This window comes from Balaenoptera musculus, chromosome 7, assembly GCF_009873245.2.
Source record: "Balaenoptera musculus isolate JJ_BM4_2016_0621 chromosome 7, mBalMus1.pri.v3, whole genome shotgun sequence".
NCBI lineage: Eukaryota > Metazoa > Chordata > Mammalia > Artiodactyla > Balaenopteridae > Balaenoptera > Balaenoptera musculus.
Window position 1 is genome coordinate 32,642,650 of NC_045791.1, and position 15,197 is coordinate 32,657,846.

Below are 15,197 nucleotides of genomic sequence, written 5' to 3' on the forward strand. Positions count from 1 at the left end.
GGAAAGGAACCTGCGTTTGTAGGGTTTCAGCCTCTGACTCTGGAACAGAGCATTTCACTCTCATGGGATATAGTTGCCCCTTTGCTCCAAGCTTGGGGCCCAGCTATTGGAAGTGGCCTGGAAGCCGTGTAATTTTGAGGGCTGCTGTAGCTTCCATCCCGTGGCCCTAGTCAGCTTTCCACACGTGCTGTCAGGCTGCTGAGTCCTGAACCTTTACTGGGTGTCTCTGAGGTTAAGGCAGTAATGACCACCTGTCAGCTGCAAGCTGGGATTCTGAGCTCTGGGCCTCTCCCAAGAGTCACTTGCTAGTTGGTGTTAAATAAGCTTTTGCTGTCCCATGTCAAGACATCACTTATCTGGTGCCTGTCTTGGGAATCTTTTCCTTTCACTCCTTAATAATGTGCCTTCTTGTGCCACAGACTTGCCTCCATGTCTTTTGAAATCATGGTACGTGTACTCTTGTGTTGCCAGGAGTGAACGTCTAGGAAGTAGGCCTTCAGTTTCCCTGCTGCTTGAAGCAAATATAGTGCCTTTTGTTACGTGTCCCAAGACGCCCTGGTGAACACAGACGCCTGCAAGGAAGGTTTGACAGAGGAAACCATCATGAAAGACCTATTTTAATTGAGGAATAGATAGCTGGAGACCCAGGGGTGTCAAGCAGTTTAATTAATGATGATGAGAAATGAAGACTTGCTGTTTAAAAATGAAAATGCAGATCTCCTGTCTCCATATCCATTTCTCCATCATGTCGTTGTTCCTTTCACCTGCTTTGTGATTTAGCAAACTTTCCCGGAATGCCCACGATGAGACCAGGCACCTTGCTGAACACGGGGCTGCCAGAGGGGAACAAGCCCGGACCTTGCCCTCAAGGGGCGTGTGGCCGGGCTCGGGAAGGAGCTGAGCAGTGACAGCCCGAAGTGGTCGCTGTGCGTCCAGGAAGGTCCTGGGAGTGGGGGACTCGGGGTGAGCAGCCACGTGGTCCTGGCTGGGGCAGGAGGTGTTCCTGCAGGAGGTACCCCAGGGGGGTGACCTAGAGGTGCTCCAGAAAGGGGGGAGGGCGTGCCGGGGGTGGGCGCCAGGGACTGGGCGGGTTTGGTCAAGTGTAGGAGCTCAGAGTCGCTGTTGGATCCGGCCTTGAGGGAGAGAGGAGGAGGGAGCGGGGGCCTGGACGGGATAAGCAGGATCAGGCTGGGAAGCACCTCGAATACTTTACAGTTGCGCTTGTCAGTTTGGCTTTTACCCCTGGGGCGTGGGGACCCGCCGCAGAATTTGGGGCAGATTGGGAGGTAGGGGAGGAGGTTTGCAAGGCTGCTGAGCATGAGGTTGATAAGCAAGGGCTCTGGGTGCTGGTGACTGGGGTTTGAATCCTGCCTTTACCATCTTCCAGCTGTGGGCAGGTTACTTAACTGTGCCTCTGTTGCCTCATCTTTAAAATAGGGATGAAAATCCTCCTTGTCTTACAGCGTTCTTGTGAGGAAAAAATACATCCACCTATAGCTCTTACAAAAATGTATCCAAGATAAGCACTTACTAAAATTAGTGATCGTATTTTGGGCAAGGGGGCATATCGTATTTTCCATGAGCAGTCTCTTAGACTGTGTGTCAGTTAGCTATTGGCATGATAATGCTGGGTAAAAAACACTGGAAAATGCAGCAGCTTAGAGCAGTGGTTTATGATCGCTTTTGCAGCTGTGGGTTGGCACTGGGGCTTGGCTGCCCCACGCTGGGCTGAACTGAGCCGCCGAGCTTCAGGCAGTGGCCCTGGCTGGGCCTGCGGGTTGGGTTCACGTCCGCTCCATGTGGGTCCAGGCTGAGGGCAGCAGCCGTCCCGGGGCAGCTCCTGCCAAGGCCGTGGCAGAGCTGGAAGGGGTAAGAGGACACCTGCAAGGCTTCTTCGGGCCTGGGTTCCCTCCGGCCAAAGCAAGTCACAGGCCAGCAAGCCCGGGGTCACGGGGCCAGGGGATGATTCTGATCCCCTTTAGTGGGAGGAGCTGCAGAGTTCCTTGGTGAAGGCCATGCACACAGGGAGGGGGACGGGTTGGGACCACCAGTGAGGTACCATGCGCTGTGCTGGCATTTCCTCCAACTGCAGCTTCTAGAGGGGAGTTTCCGTGAGGGGTGGAGCCAACACTCACCTGGCCCAGCGTGAGCCCAGGGTCTGGCTTCAGTTAGTGCCCTTCCTGCGTTTGTCCCAGCGCCGACCTTGAGGCTTTGCAGATGCGTGCTTTTTCCTGCTTCTTGGAGGCTTTGGGGGAGACTGCACATTTTAGGGGAAAATGTACGGGTGTGGGTTTGAATCTTCGAAGTGAGGACGAGAACAGACTCTAATGATCCTCACTGGAAAGATGGGAGAGTAGCCGAGGTGTTGCTGCAGGAATGCTCGGCAGCCTTGCAGAGTCAACAGGCTGCAGTGACAGTGAACGTGTCGGCAGATGTGAACTCCACGAGAAGACTTACTGTTTAAATCCAAGAATAAAATGTCTCTGCTTACATGTGTTTTTAGATGCCTTTCTCCCAGTACAGTTGAGGAATTGCATTTTTTCTGGGCTCCCTGGCATTTGCTTTCTACTCCCTGGGAACCTCTTGTGAGACGTGCCGGGCTCTCGAGTGGCCACCCCTAGGCACGTGCTGGGAGAGAGGTGAGGGAGAGGCAGCTTGGGTAGGATTATTAGTAGGTAACTCTGCCTCTCGTTCTCCCAGCCTCCTCGGGGCTTGGGAGTAGGATTGGAACAGTGACGGGAGGAGTGGAATGCTATGGCTTTGCTTTGCCAGCATGTCAGATAATCTCTCTCCTCTTCCCTGGCCTCCTTATGCTGCATGACAAATGTATCCATTCTTCTCCAACAGAAAAGAGAGAAGCAGGGACAGGGAGGGCATTCTTATAGGTTAGGCTTTTCTATTTTATGTATGAGACTATACTGTGAAATGAAATATCACATTTCTTAACACGCTAGTCATGTATTAGATTAAAAAATTCAGCAAGATCTCTAAAATTACACTTAATAATTAAGCGTGATATTAAATTGAGCAATTTTTTCAGAGATGGGGAGGAAATACATTCTAGAATTATTTCGGTAACAAAAACAGCATCAGATGTAACAAGTGAAACGTTTAGCAGTGTGACTGGCATACATAAGACGTTGAGTAAATTATACCATTGATGGCGATGATGATGGTGCTCTCTCTGGTCCGCTTGTTGGTGGAGGGGATTAAAAGCAGAGAATACCAGGCTGAGCACTACCATCCAGTGCCTTCGTCCAGAGGAACCTCTCTCAGCCGTTCCCTCCCGACCTGGAAAAGCAGCAGGAAAATGAACCGGAAAAGCTCAGATTCTCAAACCAAGCCGTGTATATACCTTAGAAGTTACAATTTTTTTCTTAAAGTGGTTGCTTGTAAAAGACAACTCAAAACAGTCATTCCAAGAATAGACATGCTGAAATCCTAATGGTGCAATTCGATTTTGTTGAGTCAAAAAAATAGGGCTGGATAATGATGAGTCGTAGCTATGCAAATGAAAAGAAAGATCATCATGTCTTGTGCTTCAGGGTGTGAATTGATGGCAAAAATCTGTCCATATTACTTAGTAGGGGAGATGAGTTTGGATGAAAGCATTCCGTGATATATGTTCTTCTTTGTTTCTTTAAGCATCACTTACAGCTGAGATGCTAAAATAGTTGGTCCATTGGCAGCCTTTCCTGAGTGTCCACTGTGGGCAAGGCTCACAAAGGCACATGAGCCCTTCCTTCCTTCATTCTCTAATAGACGCAGCCTTTGCTTTCTAGGAGCTTATGTCTTAATGGGAATGGCAAGATGCAGACATTAGAAACCTAAAAAACAAGGGCAAATTTACATAGTACATACTGTCTATGGTAGGCTTCTAAAAGATCTGGAGGAGAAAACTCAATGGAGTGAAAATCATGGTTCTAAATCTTGACCAAATTAAACAATGAACTCTTTGACTTCTTTTGTTTTTTTCAGGGCACGGGGTGTTATTTCCAGGTGTGTCAGGGGTAGAATAACATTGCCACCAAAGGAGTAGTCCCTCCCCATAAAATAAGCAGAGAATTCAAACTGCTGGTGACTCAGCTACCATACACTTATATACCCTACAATTACATTCTCAAAGGCTTCTGCTGAATAGGAAGAACTGTTTGTGAACAGGAATTATCGCTTAGTTGACTGCTGCCCCACTGAGGATGAAATGGCGTGATGATGATTTGATTTGCTCATAATTGCTTGCTGAGATTTCTTTTTTTTTTTATTTTAATCAGTCATCAATTTTATACACATCACTTGTATACATGTCAATCCCAGTCGCCCAATTCAGCACACCACCATCCCCACCCCACCACAGTTTTCCCCCCTTGGTGTCCATACGTTTGTTCTCTACATCTGTGTCTCAACTTCTGCCTTGCAACCCGGTTCATCTGTACCGTTTTTCTAGGTTCCACATACATGCGTTAATATACGATATTTGTTTTTCTCTTTCTGACTTCACTCTGTATGACAGTCTCTAGATCCATCCACGTCTCAACAAATGACTCAATTTCATTCCTTTTTATGGCTGAGTAATATTCCATTGTATATATGTACCACAACTTCTTTATCCATTCGTCTGTTGATGGGCATTTAGGTTGCTTCCATGACCTAGCTATTGTAAATAGTGCTGCAATGAACATTGGGGTGCATGTGTCTTTTTGAATTACGCTCGTCTCTGGGTATATGCCCAGTAGTGGGATTGCTGGGTCATATGGTAATTCTATTTTTAGTTTTTTAAGGCACCTCCATACTGTTCTCCATAGTGGCTGTATCAATTTACATTCCCACCAACAGTGCAAGAGGGTTCCCTTTTCTCCACACCCTCTCCAGCATTTGTTGTTTGCAGATTTTCTGATGATGCCCATTCTAACTGGTGTGAGGTGATACCTCATTGTAGTTTTGATTTGCATTTCTCTAATAATTAGTGATATTGAGCATCTTTTCATGTGCTTCTTGGCCATCTGTATGTCTTCTTTGGAGAAGTGTCTATTTAGGTCTTCTGCCCATTTTTGGATTGGGTTGTTTGTTTCTTTAATATTGAGCTGCATGAGCTGTTTGTATATTTTGGAGTTTAATCCTTTGTCCGTTGATTCGTTTGCAAATATTTTCTCCCATTCTGAGGGTTGTCTTTTCATCTTCTTTATGGTTTCCTTTGCTGTGCAAAAGCTTTTAAGTTTCATTAGGTCCCATTTGTTTATTTTTGTTTTTATTTCCATTACTCTAGGAGGTGGATCAAAACAGATCTTGCTGTGATTTATGTCAAAGAGTGTTCTTCCTATGCTTTCCTCTAAGAGTTTTATAGTGTCCCATCTTACATTTAGGTCTCGAATCCATTTTGAGTTTATTTTTGTGTATGGTGTGAGGGAGTATTCTAATTTCCTTCTTTTACATGTAGCTGTCCAGTTTTCCCAGCACCACTTATTGAAGAGACTGTCTTTTCTCCATTGTATATCCTTGCCTCCTTTGTTGTAGATTAGTTGACGAAAGGTGTGTGGGTTTATCTCTGGGCTTTCTATCTTGTTCCATTGATCTATGCTTCTGTTTTTGTGCCAGTACCATATTGTCTTGATTACTGTAGCTTTGTAGTATAGTCTGAAGTCAGGGAGTCTGATTCCTCCAGCGCCGTTTTTTTCCCTCAAGACTGCTTTGACTATTCGGGGTCTTTTGTGTCTCCGTACAAATTTTAAGATGATTTGTTCTAGTTCCATAAAAAGTGCCATTGGTAATTTGATAGGGATTGCATTGAATCTGTAGATTGCTTTGGGTAGTATAGTCATTTTCACAATATTGATTCTTCCAATCCAAGAACATGGTATATCTCTCCATCTGTTGGTATCATCTTTAATTTCTTTCATCAGTGTCTTATAGTTTTCTGCATACAGGTCTTTTGTCTCCCTAGGTAGGTTTATTCCTAGGTATTTTATTCTTTTTGTTGCAATGGTAAATGGGAGTGTTTCCATAATTTCTCTTTCAGACTTTTCATCATTAGTGTATAGGAATGCAAGAGATTTCTGTGCATTAATTTTGTATCCTGCAACTTTATCAAATTCATTGATTAGCTCTAGTAGTTTTCTGGTGGCATTTTTAGGATTGTCTATGTATAGTATCATGTCATCTGCAAACAGTGACAGTTTTACTTCTTCTTTTCCAATTTGTATTCCTTTTATTTCTTTTTCTTTTCTGATTGCTGTGGCTAGGACTTCCAAAACTATGTTGAATAATAGTGGTGAGAGTGGACATCCTTGTCTAGTTCCTGATCTTAGAGGAAATGCTTTCAGTTTTTCACCATTCAGAATGATGTTTGCTGTGGGTTTGTCATATATGGCCTTTACTATGTTGAGGTAGGTTCCCTCTATGCCCACTTTCTGGAGAGTTTTTATCATAAATTGGTGTTGAATTTTGTCAAAAGCTTTTTCTGCATCTATTGAGATGATCATATGGTTTTTCTTCTTCAATTTGTTAATATGGTGTATCACATTGATTGATTTGCGTATATTGAAGAATCCTTGCATCCCTGGGATAAATCCCACTTGATCGTGGTGTATGATCCTTTTCATGTGTTGTTGGATTCTGTTTCCTAGTATTTTGTTGAGGATTTTTGCATCTATATTCATCAGTGATATTGGTCTGTAATTTTCTTTTTTTTGTAGTATCTTTGTCTGGTTTTGGTATCAGGGTGATGGTGGCCTCATAGAATGAGTTTGGGAGTGTTCCTTCCTCTGCAATTTTTTGGAAGAGTTTGAGAAGGATGGGTGTTAGCTCTTCTCTAAATGTTTGATAGAATTCACCTGTGAAGCCATCTGGTCCTGGACTTTTGTTTGTTGGAAGATTTTTAATCAGAGTTTCAATTTCATTACTTGTGATTGGTCTGTTCATATTTTCTGTTTCTTCCTGGTTCAGTCTTGGAAGGTTATACCTTTCTAAGAATTTGTCCATTTCTTCCAGGTTGTCCATTTTATTGGCATAGAGTTGCTTGTAGTAGTCTCTTAGCATGCTTTGTATTTCTGCAGTGTCTGTTGTAACTTCTCCTTTTTCATTTCTAATTTTATTGATTTGAGTCCTCTCCCTCTTTTTCTTGATGAGTCTGGCTAATGGCTTATCAATTTTGTTTATCTTCTCAAAGAACCAGCTTTTAGTTTTATTGATCTTTGTTGTTGTTTTCTTTGTTTCTATTTCATTTATTTCCACTCTGATCTTTATGATTTCTTTCCTTCTGCTAACTTTGGGTTTTGTTTGTTCTTCTTTCTCTAGTTCCTTTAGGTGTAAGGTTAGATTGTTTACTTGAGATTTTCCTTGTTTCTTGAGGTAGGCTTGTATAGCTATAAACTTCCCTCTTAGAACTGCTTTTGCTGCATCCCATAGGTTTTGGATCATCATGTTTTCATTGTCATTTGTCTCTAGGTATTTTTTGATTTCCTCTTTGATTTCTTCAGTGATCTCTTGGTTATTTAGTAACGTATTGTTTAGCCTCCATGTGTTTGTGTTTTTTACGTTTTTTTCCCTGTAATTCATTTCTAATCTCATAGCATTGTGGTCAGAAAAGATGCTTGATATGATTTCAGTTTTCTTAAATTTACTGAGGCTTGATTTGTGACCCAAGATGTGATCTATCCTGGAGAATGTTCCGTGCGCACTTGAGAAGAAAGTGTAATCTGCTGTTTTTGGATGGAATGTCCTATAAATATCAATTAAATCTATCTGGTCTATTGTGTCATTTAAAGCTTCTGTTTCCTTAATTATTTTCATTTTGGATGATCTGTCCATTGGTGTAAGTGAGGTGTTAAAGTTCCCCAGTATTATTGTGTTACTCTCGATTTCCTCTTTTATAGCTGTTAGTTGTTGCCTTATGTATTGAGGTGCTCCTATGTTGGGTGCATATATATTTATAATTGTTTTATCTTCTTCTTGGATTGATCCCTTGATCATTATGTAGTGTCCTTCCTTGTCTCTTGTAACATTCTTTATTTTAAAGTCTATTTTATCTGATCTGAGTATAGCTACTCCAGCTTTCTTTAGATTTCCATTTGCATGGAATATCTTTTTCCATCCCCTCACTTTCAGTGTGTATGTGTCCCTAGGTCTGAAGTGGGTCTCTTGTAGACAGCATATATATGGGTCTTGTTTTTGATCCATTCAGCAAGCCTGTGTCTTTTGGTTGGAGCATTTAATCCATTCACGTTTAAGGTAATTATTGATATGTATATTCCTCTGACCATTTTCTTAATTGTTTTGGGTTTGTTTTTGTAGGTCCTTTTCTTCTCTTGTGTCTCCCACTTAGAGAAGTTCCTTTAGCATTTGTTGTAGAGCTGGTTTGGTGGTGCTGAATTCTCTTAGCTTTTGCTTGTCTCTAAAGCTTTTGATTTCTCCATCGAATCTAAATGAGATCCTTGCCAGGTAGAGTAATCTTGGTTATAGTTTCTTCCCTTTCATCCCTGTAAGTATATCATGCCACTCCCTTCTGGCTTGTAGAGTTTCTGCTGAGAAATCAGCTGTTAACCTTATGGGAGTTCCCTTGTATGTTATTTGTCGTTTTTCCCTTGCTGCTTTCAATAATTTTTCTTTGTCTTTAATTTTTGCCAATTTGATTACTATGTGTCTCAGTGTGTTTCTCCTTGGGTTTATCCTGTATGGGACTCTCTGCGCTTCCTGGACTTGGGTGGCTATTTCCTTTCCCATGTTAGGGAAGTTTTCGACTATAATCTCTTCAAATATTTTTTTTGGGTCCTTCCTCTCTCTCTTCTCCTTCTGGGACCCCTATAATGCGAATGTTTTTGCGTTTAATGTTGTCCCAGAGGTCTCTTAGGCTGTCTTCATTTCTTTTCATTCTTTTTTCTTTAGTCTGTTCCGCAGCAGTGAATTCCACCATTCTGTCTTCCAGGTCGCTTATCCGTTCTTCTGCCTCAGTTATTCTGCTATTGATTCCTTCTAGTTTAGTTTTCATATCACTTCTTATATTGTTCATCTCTGTTTGTTTGTTCTTTAATTCTTCTAGGTCTTTGTTAAACATTTCTTGCATCTTCTCGATCTTTGCCTCCATTCTTATTCCAAGGTCCTGTATCATCTTCACTGTCATTATTCTGAATTCTTTTTCTGGAAGGTTGCCTATCTCCACTTCATTTAGTTGTTTTTCTGGGGTTTTATCTTGTTCCTTCATCTGGTATATAGCCCTCTGCCTTTTCATCTTGTTTATCTTTCTGTGAATGTCTGAGATTTCTTATAGAACTATTATGTATATTTGGATTTTTACTTTGAGGTTCTTGTACTTTATATTGAAAAAGTAAACTGGAATAATTTCATAACTATATATAACATGTGCTAAATTTTCAAAATAAGGCCATGAGGAAGGATTATTTAGTAGATTATTTAATAAATGATTTGGACATAATAAGATATCAATTTGGACCCACACCAAACATACCATGCCCCAAATATAAACTCCAGAGAGTTGACTGTTGCAAATCAAACGATAGAAATACTAGCAGAAAACATAATATTTATTAGGTCTGCATAGAAATGACAATTTTCATGACTTTAAAGCAAGAGAAGCAACCAGTGAAGAAAAAATGAGCAGATTTGATAATATGAAAAATTTAAAAGTTTTATGCAAATGAAGAGACAACATACTGGGAAAATAGCATTAAATTTGTGACACATAAATGATTAATATGTGTTGTAACTTTAATATATAGCTCATACAAATGTATTAGAAAAGAACTGGGACCCTAATAGATAAATGTAAAATACAGTTGCTCCCATTTATTGAATATTTTTCTATGTCCACATAGATTTACAAAAAATCAGATGATACTGATTGTTTTATACACAGAATGTTTTGTAACCAGCTTTACTCACATGCCCAGACTGTTATTACTAACTCGTTTTCTAAATCACGGTTTCCAGGGCTTGCAAAGTATTTCATTGGTCAGGAAATACAGCTAAATATTACTTCACTAAGTTTTCAGTGCTGTATGTGAAGGTTACAGAAATCTAAGGTGATTTTTCTACTGTCTCTTCTACTTATGAAACCGTGGTCTGCTGTTAAAATTATGGTTATGGAAAAGTACATCACATTGTATTTTACAAAGAAGCACATTCGATATTGTTTTTATCAACAATTATAGGTAGCGTTTGCCACTGAAACCTGTTTTAGCGAAAGAGGAAATATAATTTGAGATCCCATGCTTTTCACAACATGTCATCTGTTACCTTTAGAGGCCTTAGTAAAAGGAACACATTAATTACCATCCCTGTGAGCATTTCTAGGGTAGTTATGACTGTAATGTTATATTAGGGCACTTGTCAAGCATGTCATTCCCTTATCTTGCCTTTATGGCAGAGGAAATAAAGGCACTAGAGAAATGTCTTTGAGGTCACACAACAAGTTAACAGTAGATAAACATTAGAATTGGCAGCTCCAGAATTCCCACTGTGTATAATTAGTTCACTGCAGGCAGGAAATGGCAGCATGGGGGATAAATGGCAAATGTGGTGTTTGGGGACCTAGAGGCTGGTGGGAATTCTCTGTGCTCTTGTGAACCGTTAAGTAAGTTAGTTTCTTTCACAGGTTCTCGTTGCGTAGAACTTGGAGGCCTCTCAGCCAAGTACCTTATTCCTGAGGATGAAAGGAAACACTCCAGTCACCCTCTAGCGCCTTGATGGGCTAGCAAGGTGGAGGATATTGGCTGTGGGCCTCAGTATTTTCTTGGGCATTGCAGTCCCTTCCTGAGGTTTTTGGAGTTTGAGTGTGGTTCTGTACTTAGCTCCTGATGGACCCCTGAGGTGGCTGGGGGGAGTGAAAGGGCAGGAACTGTTCTGACTGTATATAAGTTCACCCTCCTTCCCAGCAACTCCAGGGTCCAGAGTCACCTGGTAAGCACTTGGTCAGCTCGTGGAGTGCATGCTTGCCTTTTTTTTTTACTTTTTTTGGTCTCCTTATGAGTGATACATATGGAATTGGTGGACTGCCTCCTATTCTTAGGCATCTGACAAAATCATTGTAGGAAACAAGGTGGTGTTTGAAAGCTACCATCAAGAGATTTGATTTGGAGACTTCTAGAGAGTACAGAGCAGAGGCAGTCTGCCAAGTTGGAATCAAAGGCTGGCTCCATCTGATGCTCTAACAAGCTCATTAGATTCTGGAATCATGATTATCTTAATTTCATTGGCCCCCTTATAAGGACATGACCAAGTATTTAGTCACCAAGGGCTGATTGGAGAGAGAGGAATCTGCCTCTGCTTTAGAACTTTCAAAAGAAGGTGGGATTTGGAGTTCAGCTTCTCTTCTGTCCACTCTTGAGCTTGGCAGGCTTCACGAGGCTCTACTCACTTCCCCTTGCATCCATCCTGGCTACTCAAAGTGAGGTCCATTGATTGGCAGCATCAGTATCACCTGAGAGCTCGTTAGAACTGCTCAGGTCCCATCACTGTGCTCTCGCACACCCTCCAGGTGGTTCTTCCACCTCCTCAAGTTTGAGAAGCACTGGTATGTAAGGTGTAAATTGTTTGACTCTGAAAAGTGGCTTGATCAGTGGCGAAAGCTTTCTTCCTGATTATATTTTGTGTTTATACATTTATGACCCTTAATAAATACTTTAGTCCTTCGACGTTTTAATAATTTAAACAACTTTTTAAAAGGATGTTTTTCATTGTAAATTGCTACATTCTCATTCTAAAAGCTTCAGAAAATATAGAAAAGTGAAAAGTAAAGCGCAACTTACCCCCCAAGTATACTTATTCATAACATTTTTTTTAAAATAAATTTATTTATTTATTTATTTATTTATTTTTGGCTGTGTTGGGTCTTCGTTTCTGTGCGAGGTCTTTCTCCAGTTGCGGCGAGCGGCAGGCCTCTCTTCATCGCGGTGCGCGGGCCTCTCACTGTCGCGGCCTCTCTTGTTGCGGAGCACAAGCTCCAGACGCGCATGCTCAGTAGTTGTGGCTCACGGGCTTAGTTGCTCCGCGGCATGTGGGATCTTCCCAGACCAGGGCTCGAACCCGTGTCCCCTGCATTGGCAGGCAGATTCTTAACCACTGTGCCACTAGGGAAGCCCATTATTCATAACATTTTAAGTGTACATTTTCTTTCTGTCTTTTCTGTGCATAATTTTGAAAAACTTTACATTTTTTCCTGATTGTAGACATAACATATGATTTTTGTAGAAAATCAAGAAACTAGGAGAAAGCATAAAACAGAGAATGGAAACCATCCTGTATATTTAGGTTCTGAGATTTTACCTAGTGTTATAAAGTGGTGCTTCATAGTCTTTGCGTCTTTCCTTTGGTTTTAGAGGATCCTCTCAGATAAAAACATTTGGTTTTAGTTCTTATACTACTTAAAGGTCCCGTTTCTTATTTAAATTTGATATGATTTTAAAAGATTCTGGTGTAATCATCAATGTCTCAAATATTTTATTTTGTGGTCAGAACGGAGGATTTATTATCTTTTATGTGCAATTGAGAAATTTAATTGACTCCTCAACAGTAGGGCACATTCTATATTATGTATGAATCTGCTTTGACCAGAAACTTCCCAGAGGGTAGAAAAGACTTCACTGTTGAAGGATGCATGACCACATTCCTCTCCAATTGCCTGATAGGTTGTCTTCTGGAGGCAAAAAGAGGGACAGGTTAGATTGCTGCTCCCTAGAGAAAGTCCTTTTTTCTTAGGTCTACTGCTTAGAAACTTCCAGATGATTGGAGAACACCACTGCAAGGAAGCAGGTTTTTGTTACCTGGGCTTTTGGTTGAGACTTGAAAAATGCAAGAGAATGAATCTTTGCCCAAATCTCTGGGTTTTTTAGGTAGTTTGAGAGAAATCTAGCATGTGATTTTGAACATCTGCACAATAACTGGCTTCAGTGTTTGAGGCAGGTAGGGGACGTCTGGTTGTGATTTTCCCTGTGGCACCTTTGCCAGGCTTTGTTTTGGAATACGTCATTGCAGACGTATTATTATCAATAATGCAGAATGCATTGCGTTAAGTGAAGAATTCACCACATTTTTTCATGTCTGTGGACTAGACTCTTTGCTCAAGTCTAGTTGTTCCAAGAGTAGTTTATGCAATTTACCATCCAGAGGAAGAGAGTTCAGAAACTGAAGTAACAAGTATCCAAACTTCAAACTTTACTTGCCTCTTCCAGAGAACATTAAAAAGAGATTCAGTGTGTATTTCTAAAAATTCTAGGTAACATCTCTAAAAGTTCTCTCCCTTCTCTCCTGCCTCACGCTTCTGGTTCGCCTCTCCTCAAAACTCATTTTCACTCCTCTGATCCACACCTTTCTGAAGTTCTAGTCACTTCCTCCCTGTAGTTCTTCACTCTATGGATCACTTTCGCCCCACTGACTTCTTTTCTTTGAAGGAAGTTCTTTTGAACACTTCTAACCAAGGAGAATCATGAAATAAGCCAGCAACAGGAATTTGTCCGTTTTGTGGGTGTGGCCTCAGCAGAACCTGATGGGGAAGGATTGTGGCTACTTAGTTATTAATAATAATAGCTCTTCTTGTTTTGTTTTTTTTTTTTGGTGTGTGTGTTACACAGGCTTCAGGTGTGCCCTGTAGTCCATGCTTGTTGCCTTGGTGATGCTGTGTGTTCTTCGGAACGGTGGAGTCACTCCAGTGAGTTGTGCAGAATTTGTTATGAGTATTAGCTCATTGGAAAACTGAGCATGTGATGCATGAAACTGGGCTGGTCAGGACTGAATGGAATTGGAAGGTAGCAGATCCGAAGGTACCACACCCAGACACTGCTGTTGCAGATCTTGGCTGAGAGCATCTTACCGAGAAGCTGTTTGGGCAGGAAGGGCATGTGGTCTGGATATTGCATTAGCCAGCTTGACATTTAAATTTGCCAAAGAGTTTGACGTATTGCACCATTTACAAAAATGTCCCTGTGGTAAATTTCAACGCTTCAGCCTCCTGTAATTCTGCATGTTATTCTTTTTAACCAGCTTGACTTCTTTCTGCAGCATCATTGCATGTCCAGTCACCCGAGGTGCTGAGCTGTGTTCTCTATTGTGACGCCTGGTCCCAATCCTATAGAAGCTTACACTGAAAGCCACAAACTGTTTCCATTTTTATTAATAGAAGCTTAGCATTTTTCCCCAGGCAAATATCTTGGCTCACTGTATAATTGTTTTTCTTTTTGTAGAGGGCAGGTTGTTCTCTTGAATTATGGAGATAGAAATTCTTGGAAAAATAACTACTAGAGAGATTTGAGTAAGTGAAAATTAGGTAGATGGGTGGACTTTCTATGACTGATAAAAAGACATATGTTTTGAAAGCAAGGTTCTGTATGCTGCTGTTCCCTGCTCCCCTAGGATCTTACTTCTTCCATCTCTCCCTGTGAACGTTAGGCTCGAGCCACACTGGCCTCCGTGATGCCCCCCCAGAACCATGCTTTGCCACAGAACCTGGCATTTGCGTCACCTTTGCCGGAAGTGCTCTTCTCCATTGATCTGCTAGCCTGGCTCCCTTACTCCCTTTAGATTCAAATATGAGCGTCTCACCAAGGACATCATCAGCCACCCATCTGTAATTTCACTCCCTCCCTTCAGCCCTTCGACAGTTCATATCCAGCCTCCCTGTTTTGTTTTTTGTGTCCCCCCATCTTCTCCTTAGCACTTGTCAATACCTAATACAGTATACATGTTGCTTATTTCTCTTGTTGATCTCTGTGTCTCTGTCGCTTGAATAACCTTCCTGAGGGCATGGTAGGGTGTTCTCCCTCTGGTATGCTAGTGCTTAGATCAGTGTCTGGACCATCATATAAGTATGATGTCATCATATAAAGTGCTCAATAAATAATGGCTGATAGATGGCAGGAAGGAAGAGAGGTTGTGAATAACTCTTGTTGGCGTCTACCTGTCATAATTGTCCTCGCCCACGTTTTAGACAACCCGGCGTAAGCTAGCCCACTCCCTGCACGGAACAGTCTGTGATTTCGAGGTGCATGTGGAGGCTTCCTGTTCCGGCAGGCTTCACAGTCGGTAACCATAGGAAGTAAACACTCATCAGTATTTGGTGTGTACAGACATGTCCCGTGACACTGTAAATGCCTCTCTCTCTACGTGGTTCTACTGTTTCATACGTTTCCAAGAAGTCAACAGGTAGGAACAGATGCAGCCTGATTGGTTTCTGGGAAGGTAAAGACGGAGCGTAT